Here is a 19,976-nt window from a genome sequence, read left to right as displayed (position 1 = left end):
ATGTCAAGTTTGGGCGCATTCACTTTCCCCACCCTCACCCTGACGTTTGCAAGTCTACGTTGAGCCCTGGAAGGAGGAGGAGGATTTGGGGCACCCCTCCCATCTCCTCCTCTAGGGCCACTGCTTCCCCACAGCTGCTGCCTCTGCAGCCTGAGGGGCACCCAGAATGGTGGGTGGGCCGGGACCCCTCCCCAGCCATGCATGGGGACACCTGACAAGGGAGACCTCACATCCTCCTCCCCTCCTCGCTGTGTGATCTTGGCCTCGGGAACCTCAGTTTACCTGTCTGTGTAATGGGATCTACCAGCCTCAGGCTGTGGCATGTCTGATCCCAGAGGCAATTCTATCGATGGGTTTGGGCCTCAGTTTCCTATCTGTAAAAATCCTGCGTGGGTGTACTCCCATCCATCACACAGGGCTTAGGGTTCCTGGATGGTTTGGGGGGTCCTAGTGCACGCCCAGATGTCATAGACAAGAGGTGTGTCTGCATTTTCCAGGGTGAGTCTTCACCTTTGACCCTTCCAGCATAGGTGGTCTCTGAGGTTTTGGGTCTTCCTGGCCTGTGGGTTCAGACAAGCCTGGGCTGTGACCCAGGGGAATGCTCACCATCATCCCCATTCTACAGAAGGGAAACTGAGGCACGGCCTGCTGGGGCTTGTCGAAGTCTCACCCATGAGCGTGTTGCTCAGAGGCCAGCTCTGTCTGCTGCCTGGTTCCTTCCTGGCTGCTCCCTGCGCCTCCTTTCTGGCCTTGTGCAAGCTGTTCCCCTGGAACTTCTCCTGATCCTCCTGCACCTCACAGCTCCCCAGGGCAGAGAGGCCTTGTGTGTCAGATCACCAGCTTCACCCGAACCCCGCCTGCCACAGAGCCTGCACTGTGGATGAGGAGCTTGAACCCATGCATTTCCAGCATTGCAAGTGCTGTCTCAAAGCTCTCTAACCAACTCGGTTCCAGTAAGAGCTCAGCCCCAGAGAGGAGAGGCTTCCTGCCAGGCCCTGCAGGTCAACAGGAGCTCGGGGCTTGTGTGTGGGATGGCACCAGAGAGCTGCTCTGGGTTGGGCCAATAAGGGCAAGAGAGGTATGATCCAGAGGCAGGTGAGTTGGAGTGGCCCACGGGCTACATTCCAGCCTGGCAGTCCCCTTTGGGGTCAGCCCCTCCGGGCCATGTGCTGGCAGCTGCAGGGCAGCACGCAGAGTGCTGGATTCAAGCTCAGGTCCGACCAGAGCAGGCGTGTGAGGAGAGTGGAGAGTGTGTATGCATGCATATGTGTGCATGCACGTGTACACATGTGTGAGCATGCACGTGTGGTCAGTGGGTCTGCAGATGGTGCTCACGGACAGTGGAAGCACCAGGCCGGACACCGAGCCCTCAGTTCCTAGAACACAGCCCACCAGCAGGCCCAGAGGGACCTCAGTGCTCCCCTAGTTTCTGCTCACACACACGGTGGCCTGGGCTCACGTCCCACCTTTGGACAGCTTTGCTGTGAAGTCTGAGAGTGGCTGGAAACCCGAGTCCTGGCCCTGCCTGTGGCCAGCTGAGACTGCAGCCACACCCTGTGGTTCTGGGGTGGTTTCCTCGTGTATGATTTGGGATTCTTTGCAAAGCTGCATATTCCTGTTCCTCTGGGGCTTTGCTAGGTGAGGCTTGGATCCTTGTAGCAGCTGGGGAGGCAGTTTTCAGGGCTCCCAGGACCCCGGCGAGGAGAGCAGGCACTGGCCGGGTGGGCAGCTGGGAGAGGGCACTCCAGGCGGGTGAGCAGTGTGGGCAAAGGCCCAGGGGCGGGAGGGAAGAGGCATCCTGATGCCTGGGCTGCGGTCTCAGCCTGGAAGCCTCCCCCAGGGTCGGTGGCGGGTGCGGAGATTCTGAGCGCTCTCTTTTTTTCCCAATTACCTTTTCTAAGGCAGGTTTGGCCTTATTAGCATATTCAAATGCAGCCCATTATTATTTCAATTAGCTGTTAGGTAATTAGCTCTAATTGATGAGCATTCCCCCCACCTCCCCACGTATTTTTTGGTTATTTACATCCGCCTCTAAGCCACAATTTCAGGTAATTACGTGCCACTCACACAGCCATTAGCGTGTGTGCACACGAGTGCGCGCACGCGCGCGCACGCACACACACACACACACACACACACACACTCTCCCTCACATGGCAGGTTCATTCTCACCTTTCAATTCCCTCTCCCCACTCAGGAGCCTGCAGGGTTCTGGGGGGGCGTGTGTGCAGCTGGAGCAAGGGGACCCCGCTGGCTCCTGCCCAGGTCCTCCCAAGGGTACCGCTTGGCCTGCAGGGCCACCAGAGCCCCCTTGTCCTGAAGATGCCACCTCCTCTGGGCAGCTCTCCTCCCCCCTCCCAGTGGTGGCATCATGGCACCAGGCGTCTGAACATTGTGTCTTTGCTGTGTGGCCTGGGAAGCAGATACCCTTCTCTGCCTCCACTTCCCTGTCTGTGAAATGGGGACCAGTGGGTGGGAGTGAGGGAGAGTAAGGTGGTGCATCCAGGTCCTCGGCAGGCACCCTGCTCGTGGCTTCTGGGGTGGCTCCAGGGACAGAAGGGAGGAGTGAGTGATCCAACCTATGGGCAGGTGGGGGACCCAGTTGTGGGCTGGTGTGCAGGCTACAGAGCAGGCTTCCTGGCTGATGCCCTCTGGCGTCCGTGGTCTGGTCTGGAATCCTCACCCTCTGCTCCCCAGCAAAGATGCTCTTGGGGTGGAGGTGGCGGCCTGCAGGGAGAGATCTTGCCTTTGCTTAGCCCACCTCCATGGGGGGCGGTCAAGGGAAGCAGAGCCAATCCCCCCCAACACCTGGGTCACAGCAGGGGCGGGAGGTGAGCTGGAACCGTCTGTCCTGCTGAAATCACTGGCATGTGCGTCCTTGTGTGTCAGGGAGCGCAGCCTCCCCACTGTGCTTGTGGAGGTTAGCTCTTGAGCAGCAGTGCACGCAGGATGGATGTCCCCCTGGCTCCGGCACACGGGATCTCCCCAAAGCCATGATGGCTGCAGACCCATTCCCTTCTTACCAGCTTCTCCTTCTGTCCCGATGCAGTGGCAGCTGCCTGGGTGACCGTGTGCCCTCCATTCCGTCTGGACCTGTATTGTTCCTCTGGGCCCTGGAATGTGAAGAAGATGTGCGTGACTCCTGCAGGCAGGAATCCAGCAGCCCATGCTTCTCCGATGTACCAGCTCACTGGCAGGCCCTGACCCAAAGGTAAGGGGTGCTCTGGCCATCGGATGCTGTCAGCATGGGGGGAGAGCCAGTCCTGACAACCATGACACAGGTGTGCTGGGGTCACCTCACAGGCCTGGAAGGAGAGGGGGGCTGCGGAAGGGCTCCCCACCCCCTAATCCCCCACATGTCACTGTGGGGAGGGACTGCCCATCTGATGGGGTATGTGGGCTGAGGAATGGGTTGCTGCGGCATGTAACCAGAGGAGTCAGGGGATTGGGGCTCAGGGCCAATCCACCATCCTCCCCTGATGAGTAGGGGTTCTGAGTGGGTTTCATCTTCCACCACCTTACAGAGGTAGGTGCGTGCTGCGTGCTTGCACTGCGTGTTGTATACCATGTATACCACGTAAGTTACGTTAAATGGACTTATGCTGTATGTTTGAAAAACGGGTCTAATATGAAAAAGAATGATCCAGAATACTGAATGGAGTACGTAGGTGGGGAAAGGGTCTCGAGGCAGCCGTCCCAGTGGCACACCGGATGTCCTCGTGGCCCAGCCGTGCTGTGCCTGCTGGCCTGGTATTTTCCGCAGTACTGTTGGGAGTCCCAGACATCCTCTCCTCCCCCCATGCCTTGGAATCCGCCAGGCCATAGGTCCTTCATGCAGGTCTGGGACTGACTTTCAGTTTGCAAACCTGTCTCCAGTGCAGGTGCATAACTGTGGAGGTGGCTTGTGTGGTGAAGCTCGGTTGTCCTATGGCGTGCGACCAGCAGGAGGTGCTGTCAATGACGCAGCGCATTGAAATGGGGGTGGGGGGTGGGGGCGGGGGTTAGGGTTTGCATTTTTGCAATACATTGGTTGCCTGCTGCGTTCAGGCATCATGACTGTGATGCCCAGGCTCTTCCAATTCTGACCGTGAGAGGAGGATGCATCTGGGAATCACGGGGCTGTCCTTCATTACATGGAGGAGCGGAGACTACTTCTAGAACTTCCAAAGGCATCCTGCTGGTGGTCAGATGGCTCCCCAGGCTTCTCCGTGGCTTTAGCGGGAGGCGTCCAGGAGGAGACCATGAAGGGCTGTCCCGAGGATGGAGGAGAGCCCACCACAAGATGGGCAGGGTGTTCCAGGCAGAGATCCAGCCGGGGAAGGAGATCTGAGATGGGACAAGCTCTGTGTGTGTGAGGTTCAGAGGGACATCCGTGTGGCTGGAACTTGTGGGCGTAGAAGGGTGGGGCAGGCGGGGTTGGAGGGCTGAGTGGGGCCAGGTCACAGGGCTGGTTACTGTTGCTGTTCCTCCAGGTGTCCATGGGGTGCCTGCCATTTGCCAGACCCTGGACAGTGTGGTGCTAGAGACTCTCATCTCTCTAGGAGCACGAAGTCTAGAAAGGGGAGAGTGTGAGGATGCCTGGCTCATTCTGTACGATGGCCCTGTCCCTTCAGCTGACATCAAGAAAGTCTGGGGTGAGGCGCTAGTTCTGACCCGTCACTACCAGTCATACCATGGGACAGTGAACAGCACCTGCCCCTCTGTAGGTCTCAGTTTCCCTGTCTGAAACATGAGTGAGGGTGTCCCCAAGGACAGTCCTGAAGAATGTCCCCTGAGGCTAAGAGTCACTGAGAGGGGAGGGTGGATGGTCTGGGGTCAGGACTGGCTCTGACTGTGGCAGTACCCAGAGACCCACATAGCAGTGGGGTGGGCCACCACCGGCCGACAGGACCCCTCAGAGGCCCAGGGCTGCAGTAGAGCACGGGTGGCCAGGGCTGGGCTGGGCGGACTTGGCGGTGCTGACCCCGGGTCATGGGCTCAGGAGTGAGGGTGCAGGATGGCACCGGCCAGCCAGAACAGGGCTTTGGCCGAGACTCTTGGCAACAGCCCCTCTGTGTGTTTGCCTAGGACGCTGTCTCGGAGGGGACAGGTCCACCTGTCCTTGGGGTGATGTTGGTGACAGGCGGACCCCATTCTGCTGATTTTTGGTGTAGTGCTGCAGGTCACGTAGCACCTCTGATCTGTTTCTTATCTGTAAAGTGGAGGTAGTAATCTCTCCCAGAAGGCAGGCAGTCAGTGGGACGTGCACGTTGCTCGGCGTACAGTAGGCACCCAAGGAATGGTGGTGGGTGTTTCCCCCCTCTGAGCAGGAGACGGCAGTCTCTGGTCTGTCATCTCAGAGAAGCACTAGTTCTTTCCCTCCTGGAGGCACCCGTCCTCCGCAGCCCAGGCTCAGGCTTACTGTCACCCTGTCACCCCAGACCCAAACGTCTCCATGTCTCCATCCCCGTCCTCCCTCCCTCCCTCCCTCAGGGCTGCGTGTTCCGCCCATCAGCCTGCGGAGCCTGGCAGGTGGCAGACACTGAATGAGTGTTTGCTGAATGGATGGATGGATGTTTCCCGGCCTGGCCCACCTAGGTGGCAGGTGGCAGAGCAGATGGCCCGAGGCTCCTGCAGGGTCTGGCAGAGGAGTGTGGACACCACAGCAGCTCTCCAGGAACGTGGGTGCTGGGCGCAGTATTTCCGAGATCCCCTACAGACAGAATGTTTTGTCATGCCGTGACTTGAACTTTCTCGTTCTATTCCTGCCTGCCTCCTCCTCTGTTTCCTGGTCCTGAGGCCTCGTCCCTGGAAGTTGCTTTTGCTGAAGCAGTGACTAAGAGGCCAGAAGGAACCTTCTGTGTGTTCTGATGACCCCAGGTGACCTGCTGGCCCCGGCCCAGCCCTTGGGCAGCCCCGTGTTCAGCACCAGGGCCAGAGCCACAGCCTGGCCCTTCCTGGGCCTGTGGGTGCAGAGGGAGGCCTGCTGGGGAGACGGGGGTCTGGGGGTCTGGGCAGAGCTGGAGTCCAGCCTCCTCTGTAAGACTCCCACCCCCACTCAGGTCTGTTTTCTTCTCTGGGAAGTGGGGGGTGATGCTTCCCCAGCAGGGCTGACATGGCTTACAGGGCACTGGCCCAAGGCCACCCGCCTTCCCCTCCTGCACGTCCCGGCCCCTCCCCCAGCCTTCCAGCAGACACCCCCATCCCTCCCCCACCTCTCCAAGAGCAGAGTTATTTATCTGCCGGATGGTGACAGGCGGCAGTGGCTGGAGTTAGAGCTGCTGTCCAGAGATCAGCTGGCGGCTGCAGAGCAAACAGCTCGAGCTAATTAGCAAAAGGTCACTCCAGCTGCTGGAGCCCCCCGCTTTTGAAGTCAGGCCTCACGAGGCGGGCTGGAAGGAACCCGGGACTTTGAGTTAGTGGCTTGGTTACCAGGATAGCTTCAAACCCCTGCCCACAGCTCATTGCCTGACTGCCCAACCCATGCGTCCGAGGCTTTGCCTAGAGACTCCTGGCGCCCAGGATCCAGCCATCCGGCCCCGGCCCCAGGCCGGATGGATGGATGACTGGAGACACTCAGCCCCCAGCCTTAACCTTGCTGGCCTCCCCCATGGTGCCCGGGGGGCAGACTGTCCCCCATACAACAGCAGAAGTATGGGGCTGGGCAGGAGCCACCCACGTGCCCCCATGTTCCCTCTGACTGTTCTTACCGTTTTTCTTTAAGTAAATTCACTTTTTAAAAACTTAAATAAATACATTTATTTAAAAGGGAAGTTTTATAGCACTACTACAAATGGAAAACAAGCCTCCTTTGCCATAAATAGAATTCATAATCATAAAAATAAATTCAGTGGAAACAAAACAACGTTATTAAATTCTGGTTGGATGCCGTAGCCCAGGGGAGGCTCGGAGCCCAAGGCCTGCTGTTGCTTTATTAAAAAGAGAGAACAGCGAGTGTGCAGAGGTGTTCAACACTTAGCAGCCCCAATCTGAGACTTTCTTTTTGATGTAGTCAGAAGCACTGAAAAGAATTAAAGTGAAGGTAACTTTCTAATAGAAGTCTTCAGCATTATTTTATGCTGCATCAGCTAGGGATTCAGTTAGGCTACATGAGACAGAGACGGAGTGTCCTGTGATTGGGCCCCACTAGGGGGTTCATTTCTTTCATGTAAATAGGGTGGCAGTGGTGCACAGCCCAAGGAAGTTGTCAACCATCTGAACTCCATGTAGACTGCGTCTCTGACATGCTTAGCATCTGTCCTCATGGTCTCGAGATGGCGGCGACACCTCCAGCCGTTGTATCTGCATCCCGGTCAGGAAAAGTGGTGGTGACGAAGAGAAAGGAATATGCTGGCTAAGTCAGCTCCTTGTTATCAGGAAGATCACAGTGGGCACTTGAGCCTGTGTTCTCGCCCGCTATGGTCCACTGCTGCCTCATGGATGCCTCATGGATTAACAGGATGGTTCACCTGTTTGCTGCATGTTTACTTGGCGTCTACTGTTTTCCAGGCCATAGAGCCTGGCCGTGAGGTCACAGGCTGGCATCTGTGGGAAGAGTCACCACCCATCCCAGGACACCCTCCTGGGCCTCCTTCCCGCCCCCCATACCTGGCTCCTGCTGCTCACAGTGGGTCCAGCTCAGGGTGGACCCTGCCTTGGCTCCACTTCCCCTCTCTGAAGACCGAGGCTACCCTCACCCCCTGTGTATGTACAGGAGAGGTGGGAGGGAGCCAGGGTCAAGCTGCCTACCTCTGGGCTGCCCTGGAATGGGGGTAGCCCCTCCCTCCCCATCCTGCGTCCCTGAAGCCCCTCCTTGGCATTTTTGTCTCTCCAGTGGGCAAGCAGGCTGTAGGCCTGCATTTCTACTGCCCTTAATTTGTCTTCTCGTTTCCCCATGGACTGCATATCCCCCGGCTCCTGGCCCTAATTAGCAGGAGGAGGGGGCCTCCTGCCCCACTCGGTCCCTCCTGGCCACTGGCTTTGCCTTCCAGCCTTCACTGCTTCTGACCTCCTCTCGTCATGGACCTTACTCCTGCCTCTGACCCCTGATCCCTCTGCTGGCCACCACGGACGCCGGGTTTGAATCTGGGTTCCATTGCTAAGCAGATGTGCAGTCTGGGGCATGGCACTTCACCTCTCTGTGTTTGTGCAATGGGGACAACAGCAGCTACTCCGGGGGTATCTCTGGCCATTGAATAAGAGGCACCCCACCTGGAGCTCTCCATCCTCCCCTCTCCTCCCTCTGGCTTCATCCCTGCCCGTGTGTCCCCATGACCTGGGGGCCAACTGCCCTCCACACGCTCAACCCCAGTGACTCACTGCCTGGCTCCCCAGCCCCACCCTGAGAACCTTGAATCCAGCAGTGGAAGTGGGTCAGGGGGCGTGTGGGGAGGGGGAGGGTGGGCAAGGAGGCTGGGTGACTGCTGTTGAAGCAATGGGAGCGGGGGAGTGGCTTGGAGCAGGCCGGGAGGAACGGAGCAGACAGGGCTGTTTTTCATGGTAATGATGTGATGCGGAGGGACGTGGCCCAGAGCCCTGGAGAGGCGTCTCTGCCAGGACAGGCGGGAGGAGGGTGCAGTGGGGTGGGGGGAGGACTCATTTCCTGGGCACCTACTCTGCACGGGAGGCCTGCCCTGGTCCACAGGGACCTATAGTACTTCTAGTACTGGACCTCCCGGTACAGGGACCCTGAGTGACCACCCCAGGGTCTGCAGGTGGAGAGAGGTCACAAGTCTTGCCCAACGGGGTCTGGGTAACCCATGCCCATCTTGCGGAAGTGTCCCTGCTCTCTGATGGAGGGGGTGGTACGTGGAGCCGCCTGCAGGGACTCCGTCTGGCTCCGCCCAAGCTGCTCCAGGCTTGCTCTCTCCCTGGACACATGGACGTCCCCAGCCCGACCACTTGGCCCTGAAATGCCTTGTGCACATGGGCAGGTGGCTCTTGCAGGCTTGCCAGCTGATGCCCTGAGACTCTTGGGGAGGGCAGGTGAGGCGGAGCCTGTGCTGCAGTCCTACTGTGCGCTCCTCACAGAGGGGGTGTCCGGGGAGCTGGGGCACCCCCCACAAGGCCTGGCTGGGGACATGGCTTGCGTAGGTGCTGACCATCCTAGACGGGACCACGAGGGCATGCAGAGCTCAAAGGAGGAGCCAACAGGCTTCCTGCAGGCGCAGAGAGGACCATCCCCTGGTCCTTGGTTGGGGACCCAGAAGACCAGGGACATGGCCACACTCTTGACAGCAGGGCCCTGGCCATGTTTTTGTTCCTCCTCCTGAGCATTTCAGCCTTTCTGAGCCTGGGTGTGAGCGCTTCTGACAGTGGGGTGCCCCAGAGGCTGGCGGGGGTTGGCCTCCCCCATTTTCGCCTCCAGGAGCATCCAGAGCTGCCCCAGAGCCATCCAGGGTCCTGAGCACCTGCATGGTGTCAGCGAGCTGAATGCTGCCCATCCCTCCTCCCCACACTGCAGGGGCTGTGCTCCCCACCAGCAGGGCCGGCTCTAGGTCTGGCAGCCCTGACCCCCTCAAGTGCCTCCTTTCATACCCAGGGTCCAGTTCGGACAAATACATGTGGGAAGATGCCCATCGTGCAGGGATGGCTCCCTTCCCAAGCCCTGCCAGCCCTCACTCTGTCCGCTGTCCATCCTCAGCATGTGGCACCTGGCCCCCTGCCCCCAGGCTGTGTTAGCGCTTTTGGAGCCCTTTGCAGCTGGGCTCTGTGTGTGGTTGGCACCAGTACCACGGACACCCACCTGCTACACATGAGAAAGCATCGTGATCCTAGCCCGTGTGTAAGACGAGGGCCACAGCCCTGATGGCTCCCAGTTATTTCAGAGGGTACCCACAGATGCAAGGGTCAGGGTCACAGACCACGCCTTTCTTGAAACAGCCCCTTCTCTGCCCCTGGCATCCACACTCCTCCTCTGTACACTCCTTCTCTTAGGTGCCCCGAACATTCCCACCCCCTTCTCACTCTGCATCCATTCCCCTGTGCTAGGGTTAGCTACATCCCCACGCAGGCAGGCCTTGGGGACACGGACCTCCAAACCTGGCATGGCTCTGACCACACTGGCCCATCGTGCCCCCACCCTTGCTTTTGCCAAACTGCCTCTCCACTGCTCCTGACTCCCATTGAGGGCAGAGCCAGCCTGCCTGCTGCCCCAGTGATGTACGTGGCCTTCCTGTCACTGCTGTGCAGGAATGTACCAGCTCTGCTGGTCTGGCCTCCTGTGTGCCTCTCTCTCTGTCTCTCACTCTCACTGGGGACAGATGCACAGACATCAGAAGTGCCTGTAGCTCAGTGAAGTTCTTGTGACCTGGACACACCCATGTCCCCAGCACCCAAACTGGCCATCAGGACATCACCAGCCTCCCTGGAGGCCCCCTTGTACCCCCTTCCCAGTTGCGACCCTCAGAGACAACCAATGACCACATGGTGTTGCCCATTTTGGAACATGGAGTGAACAGTCTGTGCATGTTGGCGGCGTCCATCCATGTTGCTGTGTCAGTAGAGTTTGTGCGTCTTTCCTGCTGTGTGATGGTTTTCCATTGTGGCTACACTGCTGGCTGTTACGTGTTGATTGTTGATGGGCATGTGGATGACGTCCAGTGAGGCTATCTCGGGTGCTGCTGTGAACACTAGATTTCCCATGCACATTCACATGTGCTTCGTCAGGTTCCTCTGTGTCTCTGGCTCCACCACGTACCTCCTTTTCCCCTCACTGTGGGGTACAGACCACTGCCACCCCTTCCGCAGGCTGTGGAGGCTTCCTCCCAATTCCCCATATGCCTGCAATAGTCCCTTCTCCATCAACAGCCAGAGTGATCATACCTCCTCTGTACTAAACCTTCAGTGACTCCCCATTGCCCTTGAGATGAGATCCTGTCTTCAGCAGGGACTCTGCAGTGGGATCAAGGCTCCCAGCAGCCCTGTGGGTCTTCTCACCAACCCCTCCAGGTCCCAGCTCTCCCGGTCTCTCTGATCCCTCACATGCCCTGTCTCTTCTGCTATTCATCAGGTGCTTTTGTATGGTTGGTCTCTCTTCGTTCAAGCCTCTGCAGAAACATTACCTCCCTGGGGCAGTTCTCCTGGACCAGGCTGAGTCCCCAACTGACCCACGGCCACATCACACTCTTATAGGTTGAAATTCAGTCTTCCCCTGCAGACGGGGCTTCCCCTCGCAGCCCGCCAGCCCTGCATCTGGCATGGGGCAGGGACCTGCTCACCGTGTGTGGCTAGGCAGGACAAAGCTGCAGTCCCCCTAGTGTAGGTGTGTGATCAGGAGCTGGAGGGGCACGCTCAGAGTCACCCAGTGGGTCAGCAGAACAAGGGGCCACTGACACGGAGCCCGTGAGGACTTGACTCTTCCCAGAGCAGTTGGCACATCTGCAGGGTCGTCTAGAGAACCAAGGACACAGCAGGGCCCAGAGGATGCGGCTCAGATGCGCAGCAACAGGCACTGTGGTCGGTGTGGCTCCTGCAGCCTGGGTCTCTCCTTCACAGAATCGCTGGTATGGTTACTTTGATTATATAACGTGGACATTGTCTCGTTATGGGAATCAGCCGCCGCTAAATCCCAAGTTAGCTGAGCTGCACCTCCTCGGGCCCAGGGGCTGCCTCCAGCCTCTCTCCTGGCCCCCAATCCCAACCTGGCCACGCATTCGAGCCTATTTTCTCGCCGACAGAGCGAGGACCAGCATATGATCATCCGCTCTTTCGTGTCGCTGTGTCATGTATGATAGTGTTTAGTTAAATGTCCATCGGCACCTGTAACATCAGATGTTTGATGGCAGGTGGCTGGCGCTATTGTAACTGAATCCCCGCCCTGAAGGGCCGCTGCTGGCTTCCCACGAGGAAGTGGAGACACAGATTTAGTGACTTGCCCAAGGCCGCCACTGGGCAGGTGGCAACTCTGTCTGCAAGCCCAAGCTCTCAGCCGCTCTGCTCCAGCGCCCCGGTGGGTAGTGGAGAGGCAGGCAGAAGGGAAGCAGCCACAGGGGCAGCTGCTCAGCCTCCTCCTGCCCCTCACCCCAGTCATAGTGCCACCCCCAGGGTCCTTGGGATGGGGTACAGGCAGCCCTCTGGAGAGTGGGCAGGAGAACAGGCCCTCGTCCAGGTTGTGCTGCAACCCTGCTGTGTGACCCGGGGACACTCCCTTTCCTTCTCTGGGCCTGAGTGCAAGCCCTTATAAGGCAGAGGCCAAAGTTGGGGAGTTCTCTTGATGTGGTTCCTCAGGCACCTTGCTGTGTAGGCAACCTGTCTGTCCCCGCTTGCCCTGGCACATAGGTGCTTGAAACACTGTCCACCAGATGAAGATACTAGAGCATCATGGCCACGGGTCAGCTTGCCCATTTGCAGGAAGCCCAGTTCGGTCCATCAGACCTTTCCTCGGTGCATGGCCAAAGCCAGGGGGGGCTCAGGGTGGAGGAGGGCACTCTGAGGGAGGGACTCTGTGCTCAGTGGCCGTGACAAGAACAGCCTTTGGCCCTTCTGCCCCGGGCATCAGGCATCAGCTGAGCTGGTCCTCAGGGCCACAGAAAACAAAGCACGAACCAGAACCAGGGTTCCAACAAGGTCAGAGGGTGTGTGGCACAAACGCAGACCCCTGGGCCCTACCCTTAGCCTATTGAATCAGGAGTGGAGGTGGGTCCTGGAGGTCTCTGGTTTGTAGAAGCTCACAACGATAGTGTTTCTGACAGTTTTCCTGGTTTGAGGACCCCCTGCCAGGGGCAGTGTCCTCTCTGACATCCCACCTCTCCTTGCATACTGCTGGCGACGGCAAGCTCAGTTGTACACAGCAGCCCCTTCCCTCCCAAAACATTTAAAAATGTATTATAAAATATTCAAGATACCTCAAATATTTAAGGAATCTCTAATAAATATTTCACTAAATATGAAATATTTAATACAGTTAAAGGTATGAAGAATAATACCATGAATACCTGAATGCTGTCCCCTCCAGCTTAACATTAATCCCCATACGCTGCCTGTGACACAGGGGAGCCCCGGGAGGGCACGAGAAGGCCCGCGTCCAAGTGTCCACTGGCCCCCGAAGCCTCCTGTGTGCCCCCATCAGCCCGGCCCCCCCTCACTTTCTTTCTAAACTTGTCATCATGGTAAAATACATACCACATGAGATTCACCGCCCTCCCGTGATTAAATGTGTGGTTCGGGAGCACCGGGCACACCGCGTCTCCAGGCTGCTCCGGTGGGCCCCCCATCCCTGTTGGGCAGTAAGGTCTTTGCTGAAGTTTGCAATGGTGCTTCTCACCCTTTCTTTTATGCTTTGCCCTCATGTACACAGATATTTGCAAAGACACCGTCTGGCGTGGTTTAGAGCTTTCCACCCGCGGCAGGTGCAGCGGCAGGTACTTTGGACGGCTCGCACCCATGAGAGGCATCATGCCAAGTGCACGGCTCGCGGCTCGCCCCCTCTCACTGCCCTGTAGTGTTCTGCTGTGCATGGCTGCGCCACGCTCCAATCCCTTCTCTTGGTGGACACCTCGGGTCCAGTGCGTGTCTTTGGACACTTCTCACTGCTGTGCCAGGACACACCAGGCCCAGCCACTTGGCTCACGGGCTCCGTGCACCTCTCCCTTTGCATAATGCTACCTAGGTGATTCCCTGCAAGCCCGCGTTGCTCACACTGTCATGAGCAGGCTCGAAGAACTCTCTGGGAAGGTGAAAGGTCCACCAGCAGGGCCTGGAGGAGCCTGCTCGGCAGCTGGGGGTGCCCTGAGGCCCCACCTCCAGGCCAGACACCCCCACCCGCCTTTCCTCAGACCACCTGGCTTTGCATCCGTGCTCCACCAGCTCACTAGCTCACCTTCAGGCATGCCTGCCTGGGCCTGGTGGCCACAGGACATTAGCCTATGCACAGGGGCTCCAGGGCCAAGCTGCTGGGGTTTGAATCCTACCCCACGATTCAGCAGTTGGGCAAACTCAGCCAAGTTCATTGACAACTCTGTGCCTCTCCTGTAAAATGTATAACAACAGTACTTCATGGGATTTAACTTCATGGGATTAATCCAAGTACTAAAGAAGTTGAGAGAAGAAAAGCACCTAGTATGTGCTATAAGAGTGTGGGCTCTGGTTATCTTAAAGTCTGGAGCCAGACCCTCTGAACACAGGCTGGGTGGTGCTGCACAGAGCCAGATTATCACTTCCTCTATTCTTTTTTTAAATTTTATTTATTTATTCATGAGAGAGAGAGAGAGACAGAGAGAGAGAGACAGAGAGAGATTGGCAGAGACAGAAGCAGGCTCCATGCAGGGAGCCTGATGTGGGACTCGATCCCGGGACCCCAGGATCACGCCCTGGGCTGAAGGTGGCGCTAAACTGCTGAGCCACCTGGGCTGCCCTCACCTCCTCTATTCTACCTGCTGTATCTCTGTTAAGTCAGCCAGAGTTCCCTTCTCAGGGGACCCCACTGACTGGCCCAACTGGCTCTTGCCTCATTCTTTTCCCTGTGGGTGACATAGCATCATGCTTCTCTGCTGACCCCTTCCTGGCATGGTTTTCACCCTGTGTAGTTCGTTGAGGTGGATGTGACCCATTAGCTAGCTGGAGGGAATGTCGGCTCCTGGTCCTGGCCTCCAGCAGCACCTGTCTCCTGCGGGCTCTCAGAGTTCATCCAGGCTGCTGCTCATGCCAGTGAGGACAGAGCCTGTAGACCACCCAGACAGCCCTTGGGTGCCCCGGCCCTTGGACGTGTTCTGCATCTCCCTCCATGCCCGCTATCACTCTACCACCCAGGCGCTTCCCTGTCTTGTGCACCCCTGATAACTGGCTCCAGTCCCTGCAGGAGGCCCTGGCCCCACGAATGTCAGACTCCTCCAGGAGCCGTTGGGGGTGAGGGAGTGAGGGGCAGTTGCCCCCTAACCTCCCAGCACCCCCTGGGCAGCCCAGGGAATGGGGTGGTGACCACTGGGGTCGAGGTGCTCTGTCCCAGAGGGAGGCTGCCTTGCCTGTGGAGTCCCACCCACAGCCGACCCTGGGCCGGCACTGGGGGGCCTGGAGGTAAGGGGTCCCGGCGTCTAGGCAGCAGGGAGATGGAGCCAGGAGGGATGCAGCTCCCTCTATGCACAGTGGCGAGGCAGGTGGCCGGTGCATTCCCAGGCGACAGACGGACAGAGGGACAGCCGACAGACCGAGGCCCAGAGTGAGGCAGGCAGGCGGAGTGGGGGAGGAGGCCGTGTGAACCACAGCAGGACCGCTCCCTCTGTAATGTGTGCGGAGATGAAGGATAGACTCGCGGAGGGGAGCGTGTCCTCACACCCCACTTGGGTGGTTTCCAGCGTTGTCAATTATGCTGAGAATTGAATGTCCTCCAGCTGCTCCGGCGGTCGGACTCCTGCCCGCCGTGAAACAATAATTAGACACTCGTGTGTGCAGTGTGGGTGTGTGCATGTGAAGCGCGGTGTGGGGAGGCGGCGGGTCCACGGCCATGGGGTCACACTCTGGGGACACACACGCAGTCACACACGGCCACACCCTCCGTGGGTCTCAGGCTGTACACCCTGGCTTCCCAGCTCCCCCACCCCGGGAGGGGCACCCAGCCGGTGGTCTTGCCAGAGGGTGCCCGGCCCCCTGCCCATAATGCTTCCCCGCTTCCAGGTTTTACTCACCTTGGCCCTTTGAAGCCTCCACGAGAGGCTCTATTTATAACAGCCGGCATATGGACCACGCCAGATTTCTTGCTCAGACATATGCTGGGAGGCTCGGGCAGCTAGACGCAGCTCCAGCCCCTTGCCCCCAGTCACACACACAGGGAAAGCCTGCCCAGAGCTGTCCCTCGGCCCCTCCAGAACCCCTGGATCTCAGGGATGTGGGGTGGGTAGAAGGGGCCCCAGCACTCAAGGGGATCTGGAGTCCTTTCTAGCCCAGAGAGGGTCCCTGAGTGCCTCCTCTCCACCCCCTGAAGAATACAGACCAGTGTGCGGGTGGCGATCCCTGGGTACTGACAATAGTGCCGAGGAGAAGAGCCTGTGTTCCCACCAAGAGGAGGCACCGGCAGCCAGGGCAGGCTCAGCTGGACCACAGGCCCGGCCACACCTATGAATGGCCAGGATGCCCCCTCCTCAGGGGACATGGGACCAGTCCACGTCCCCTTGTGGGTCTTGGCTGCCTGGGCTCCTGCAGGGACTTTCTTCTGCTTCCACATTCAGGTTGCTGACCCTATCCCTTCCCTGATGCCATCTGGCAGGGGCTCCGCTGGGTCCTCCCCACCCTTCGCTGTCAGGAGGGAGCCCCTTTGCAGTATCCATCTGGGGCCCCGAAAACCAGGGGGAGGCAGGGCCAGACTCAGATCCCTCCACTTCCCAGCCCCCTGACCCAATCTTGGGCAACAGGCTGTGGTTGGCTCCATGGCCCCATCCCTGAGCCCTGGCCACCACACAGCACCCCCACCTCCCAGCCCCCAGAGCGTCTCGGTGACTAACAGCAGAGCAGCCCCTTTCAGATCAATTCTGTTCCTGGTCTTGCAGCTATAATTAATGTCTGCTGTGTCATTAGATTGATTTTTTATGGACTCTGAGAGCTGGCGGGGAGAGCAGAGGGGCATCTCCCCGGGAAAAGATGCCAACCCAGCGCTCAGGCTCCCCAGGACTGGCTGCACCTCCTAAACTTTGCTTCCACTCTTCCCCACCCCTCCGTCCCCAAATCCTGGGGATAGCCAGAAGCTCACATGGCCCTGTGGGGCCCAGCATGGTGCCAAAGGGACACATGTCTCCTGCCCAGGCCCTCGGTGAGCCCACGGGGTCTGCTGATTGTTCCCATTTCCCAGAGGAGAGAAGTCTAAGTGACTTGGTGGCGGATGGTTCACACCCCACGAGCCCCGCCTCTGGGAACTCCTGCCACACGGGGTCCTGGCTGGTCATTCACAGACCCCACTGCTTTTACTGTCGTGATGGCCCTGTGAGCAGTGTCTGCGGCTCCATTTGTCAGCAAAGTCAACCGAGCCTCAGAAGTTAAGGCAGCTGCACAAACCGCTGACCTGGAGTGCAGCAAGTCCCAAGTCACATGCGGGTCAGAGCCTGTGTGTCCAGGACAGCGGGTGTGAACTGGCCTTCCCTGACCCCCACGCCACAGGCACCCCCTTTCTGGACTGGCAGTCTCACAGATCCTGGCACCCCTGGAGTCTGAGGGCAAGGAGTTCCCTGTGACAGACAGGGAAGGCAAGGCACGGGGATGCAGGGCTCACCCCTTCGTGGTCCTGCTCACGTAACAGACCACCCGAGCCTCAGCTTCATGGAGCGGGCATCCAGGGTGGGCTCAGCTGGGCGGCTCGCCTTCTCGTTGCAGCCAGGTGCTCTCTCTAGCAGCCCCCCAGATCCTCTCACACGCCTCTGGCTTCTCCAGCACGTGGTATCCAGAAAGTGGTTTTTGTCGGTGGTGGCTACATGCAAGAGATGGAAACGGAGCTGCCCAGGTGGGCGAGGACTGTGCCCAGGACAGACAGAGCTTCTCTTTGGCCAGTGCTTGCTAGCCAGCGTGGTGTTAGGGCCACCCAGATTTGAGGGATGCAGAGACAGACACACATCCCGTGCAGGGGGACGTCAGGGTTCCCACACAGAGAGCAGAAGGTGAAACTGTACCATCCTTTAGGGACGTCCGTCCTGCCACAGCTACCACCCTGAGCCCCTCATGTCTGCAGGAATTTGGCTTTTGTCCTCAGAGTGGACATTCTGAGAGGTTCCAGGCCTTTGCCCATTTTGTGTTCCTCATGCCCCCGGCGCCTGACGTGATGTCCACCTGACCACATGTGAGTGACTAGGAACGGGACCCTAGGGGACCCCTCAGGGGTCTCACAATCCTAACCTCATCCGAGGGGGCTGGGGCCTCCCAGAGGCCAACTGTAATCCACCAAACAAGATGCCTACCAGGCTGGCGTAAGCTTTCCCAGCAGATTTCTCTGCCATTTACTCTGCCTTGAGCCAACCCTGAATCATGAAAATCTAGAATGCACAAAAGACAGATCAGGGGTGACATTCACTTGATAAAGTGGCTCATGGTATTTGTCCATGCGGCTTCCGGGAGCATGTTCACCGTGGAGGGGCCCTGAGCTCTCAGACCTGGAGTCTCGCCTGAGTTGGCAGCTGCTGCCGTCAGCAGGAAATCACCCAGAGGGGAAAGTGAGAATGGCCCCAAACCCCAGACTGCAAACACGATTCCGAAATGAGACCCCACATGACAGTTCTCACCTGTGAAGAGTAGATCAAAAATCCTTAGTGAGACACAGGCAGATCCGATTCCACAGAATATTAGAGAGATAATCTGCCCCAATTATGTAGGATTTATCAAAAGAATTCAGAGATGGCTTAATATTGGGGAAATCTGTTAATATAATACACAGCATCAACTGGTTGGCCACGGTGCCATGTGGATAAATGACAAGAGGCATCTGATAAAGTCTAGTATTAGTTTCCAATCTTAAAGTAACAAATAGAACTAGGGATAACTTCTCATCATGGTAAAGAAATAGGGTCTCAGCTCCACAGCCAGGATCATGCTAAATGATGAGATTTTTCATGATTCTTGTTCAAAAACTTTTATTTAAAAAAAGCAACAGTGCCCTTTATCATTGTCCAGAAATTCTGGACATAGCAATAAGACATGAAACGGAATTAAACAGGATGTCTATAGGAAAGAATTGTAGTCATTTGCTGGCAACCTGATTTGAGACCTAAGGAAATCGAAAGAGCAACTGAAGGGGACCATTTGCGACCTCGGCAAAGGTACTGGGCTGGATATAAAACACACGCGCACAAATCAATTATTCTCATCTGTGCTAGCAACAACAGCTAGTCGGAAAACATAATGAAATAAATGGTCCCCACTCGCAGTGGCAACAACAGAAAAACCCCACGGGATTCCCAGGAATACATTTACAAGAAAAATTTCAGATCATTATGAAGAACTCTGTGGAGTTTCCTGGGAGACCAGAGAAAGCGGGCATCGTGGGACAGGCCGTGCCAGGGTATTACAATCCCGAAGGTTCTTCCAAAATTAATTTGTAGGCTCCATGCAGGCCCTTCCGTGCCTCAGCAGTGCATTTTGAAGAGCTGAATCAAATCGTTGTAGAAGTTCACCTGGAGGAATATGCAAACGCAAACGGAGCAAAGGTTCTGGAAAAGGAGGAGGGATGTCTTTGGTCCTCAATACGGGAGCTAGTTACAGAGTTACAGGGATGCAAACGGGACTGTCTAGGTGTCACGTGAGGGGTGAGGGGCCTTCGATGCAACAGAGCTGTCCCCTCACAGGCTCAACCCCCATTCACGCCCTGCTCTGGGCCTGAGAAGACCACAGAAGATGCAGTCCTTGGAGCCAGGCGCCTCCAGCCTAGGGACAGACGGGGAGGGTCAGACAGGCAGCTCTGCAGCACAGCTGTGGACTTGCAGGGGCAGACCCCAGCCCTATTCAGGAGTCCGAATAGAGAGCATCTGGTGGGGCAGCTTGGAGAAAATGCAAGAGAAGCAGGTTGACCATCACCTTAACAGGCAAGGTGGGGGTGGTGAGAGGCAGGCAGGGACTGTGGGAGACACCGACTGTCTTGAGGGCACTGGGGAGCCACGTGGGGTTGCAGGGGGAGGACAGGCTTGACCAGGCTTGCCCTGTGGGAAGCACACTCTGGTCAGGGTGAGGGATGGTGCGTCACAAATCAACCGAGGGAATGGATTATTCACTATATGGTGTCAGGACAATTTGTTGCCTGTTGGTGGGGGGGAATCGATTTTACTCCTTCTTTATACCAGCGAAATAGCTTCCAGGTGGGTTGAAAGTTAAATGTAAAATTCAAACCATAAAGATGTAAACAGACAGAGGTGATATCTGCTTTTAGGATGGCTCGGGGTTCCTCAAGCTACCCAGCACTGGACACCGTGTGTGTGTGTGTGTGTGTGTGTGTGTGTGTCTGTGTGTGTGTTTTGATTTGATGACACACAAATTAAAAATGAGAGTCTGTGGCCCAGGCCGGCCCCTGGTGCTGGCTTCCCTTCCAGAAGCCT

The 19,976-nt window shown here is 57.4% G+C and overlaps 1 protein-coding gene across 5 annotated transcripts in view; it reads left to right on the top strand.

The window, feature by feature from the left end:
- Positions 1–19,976, top strand: part of ELFN1 (extracellular leucine rich repeat and fibronectin type III domain containing 1) — a 68,464-nt gene that overhangs the window by 33,456 nt on the left and 15,032 nt on the right. For all 5 annotated transcript variants that reach the window (XM_041747155.1, XM_041747156.1, XM_041747157.1 and 2 more), the window contains exon 2: positions 3,050–3,211. The gene's annotated coding sequence lies outside the window, so the exon portion shown is untranslated. The remainder of the gene's footprint in view (positions 1–3,049; positions 3,212–19,976) is intronic.

The sequence above is a fragment of the Vulpes lagopus genome, chromosome 3 (genome assembly GCF_018345385.1).
Source record: "Vulpes lagopus strain Blue_001 chromosome 3, ASM1834538v1, whole genome shotgun sequence".
NCBI lineage: Eukaryota > Metazoa > Chordata > Mammalia > Carnivora > Canidae > Vulpes > Vulpes lagopus.
The sequence above is the reverse complement of the archived record's forward strand: the minus strand, read 5'-3'. Positions and strand labels throughout refer to the sequence as shown.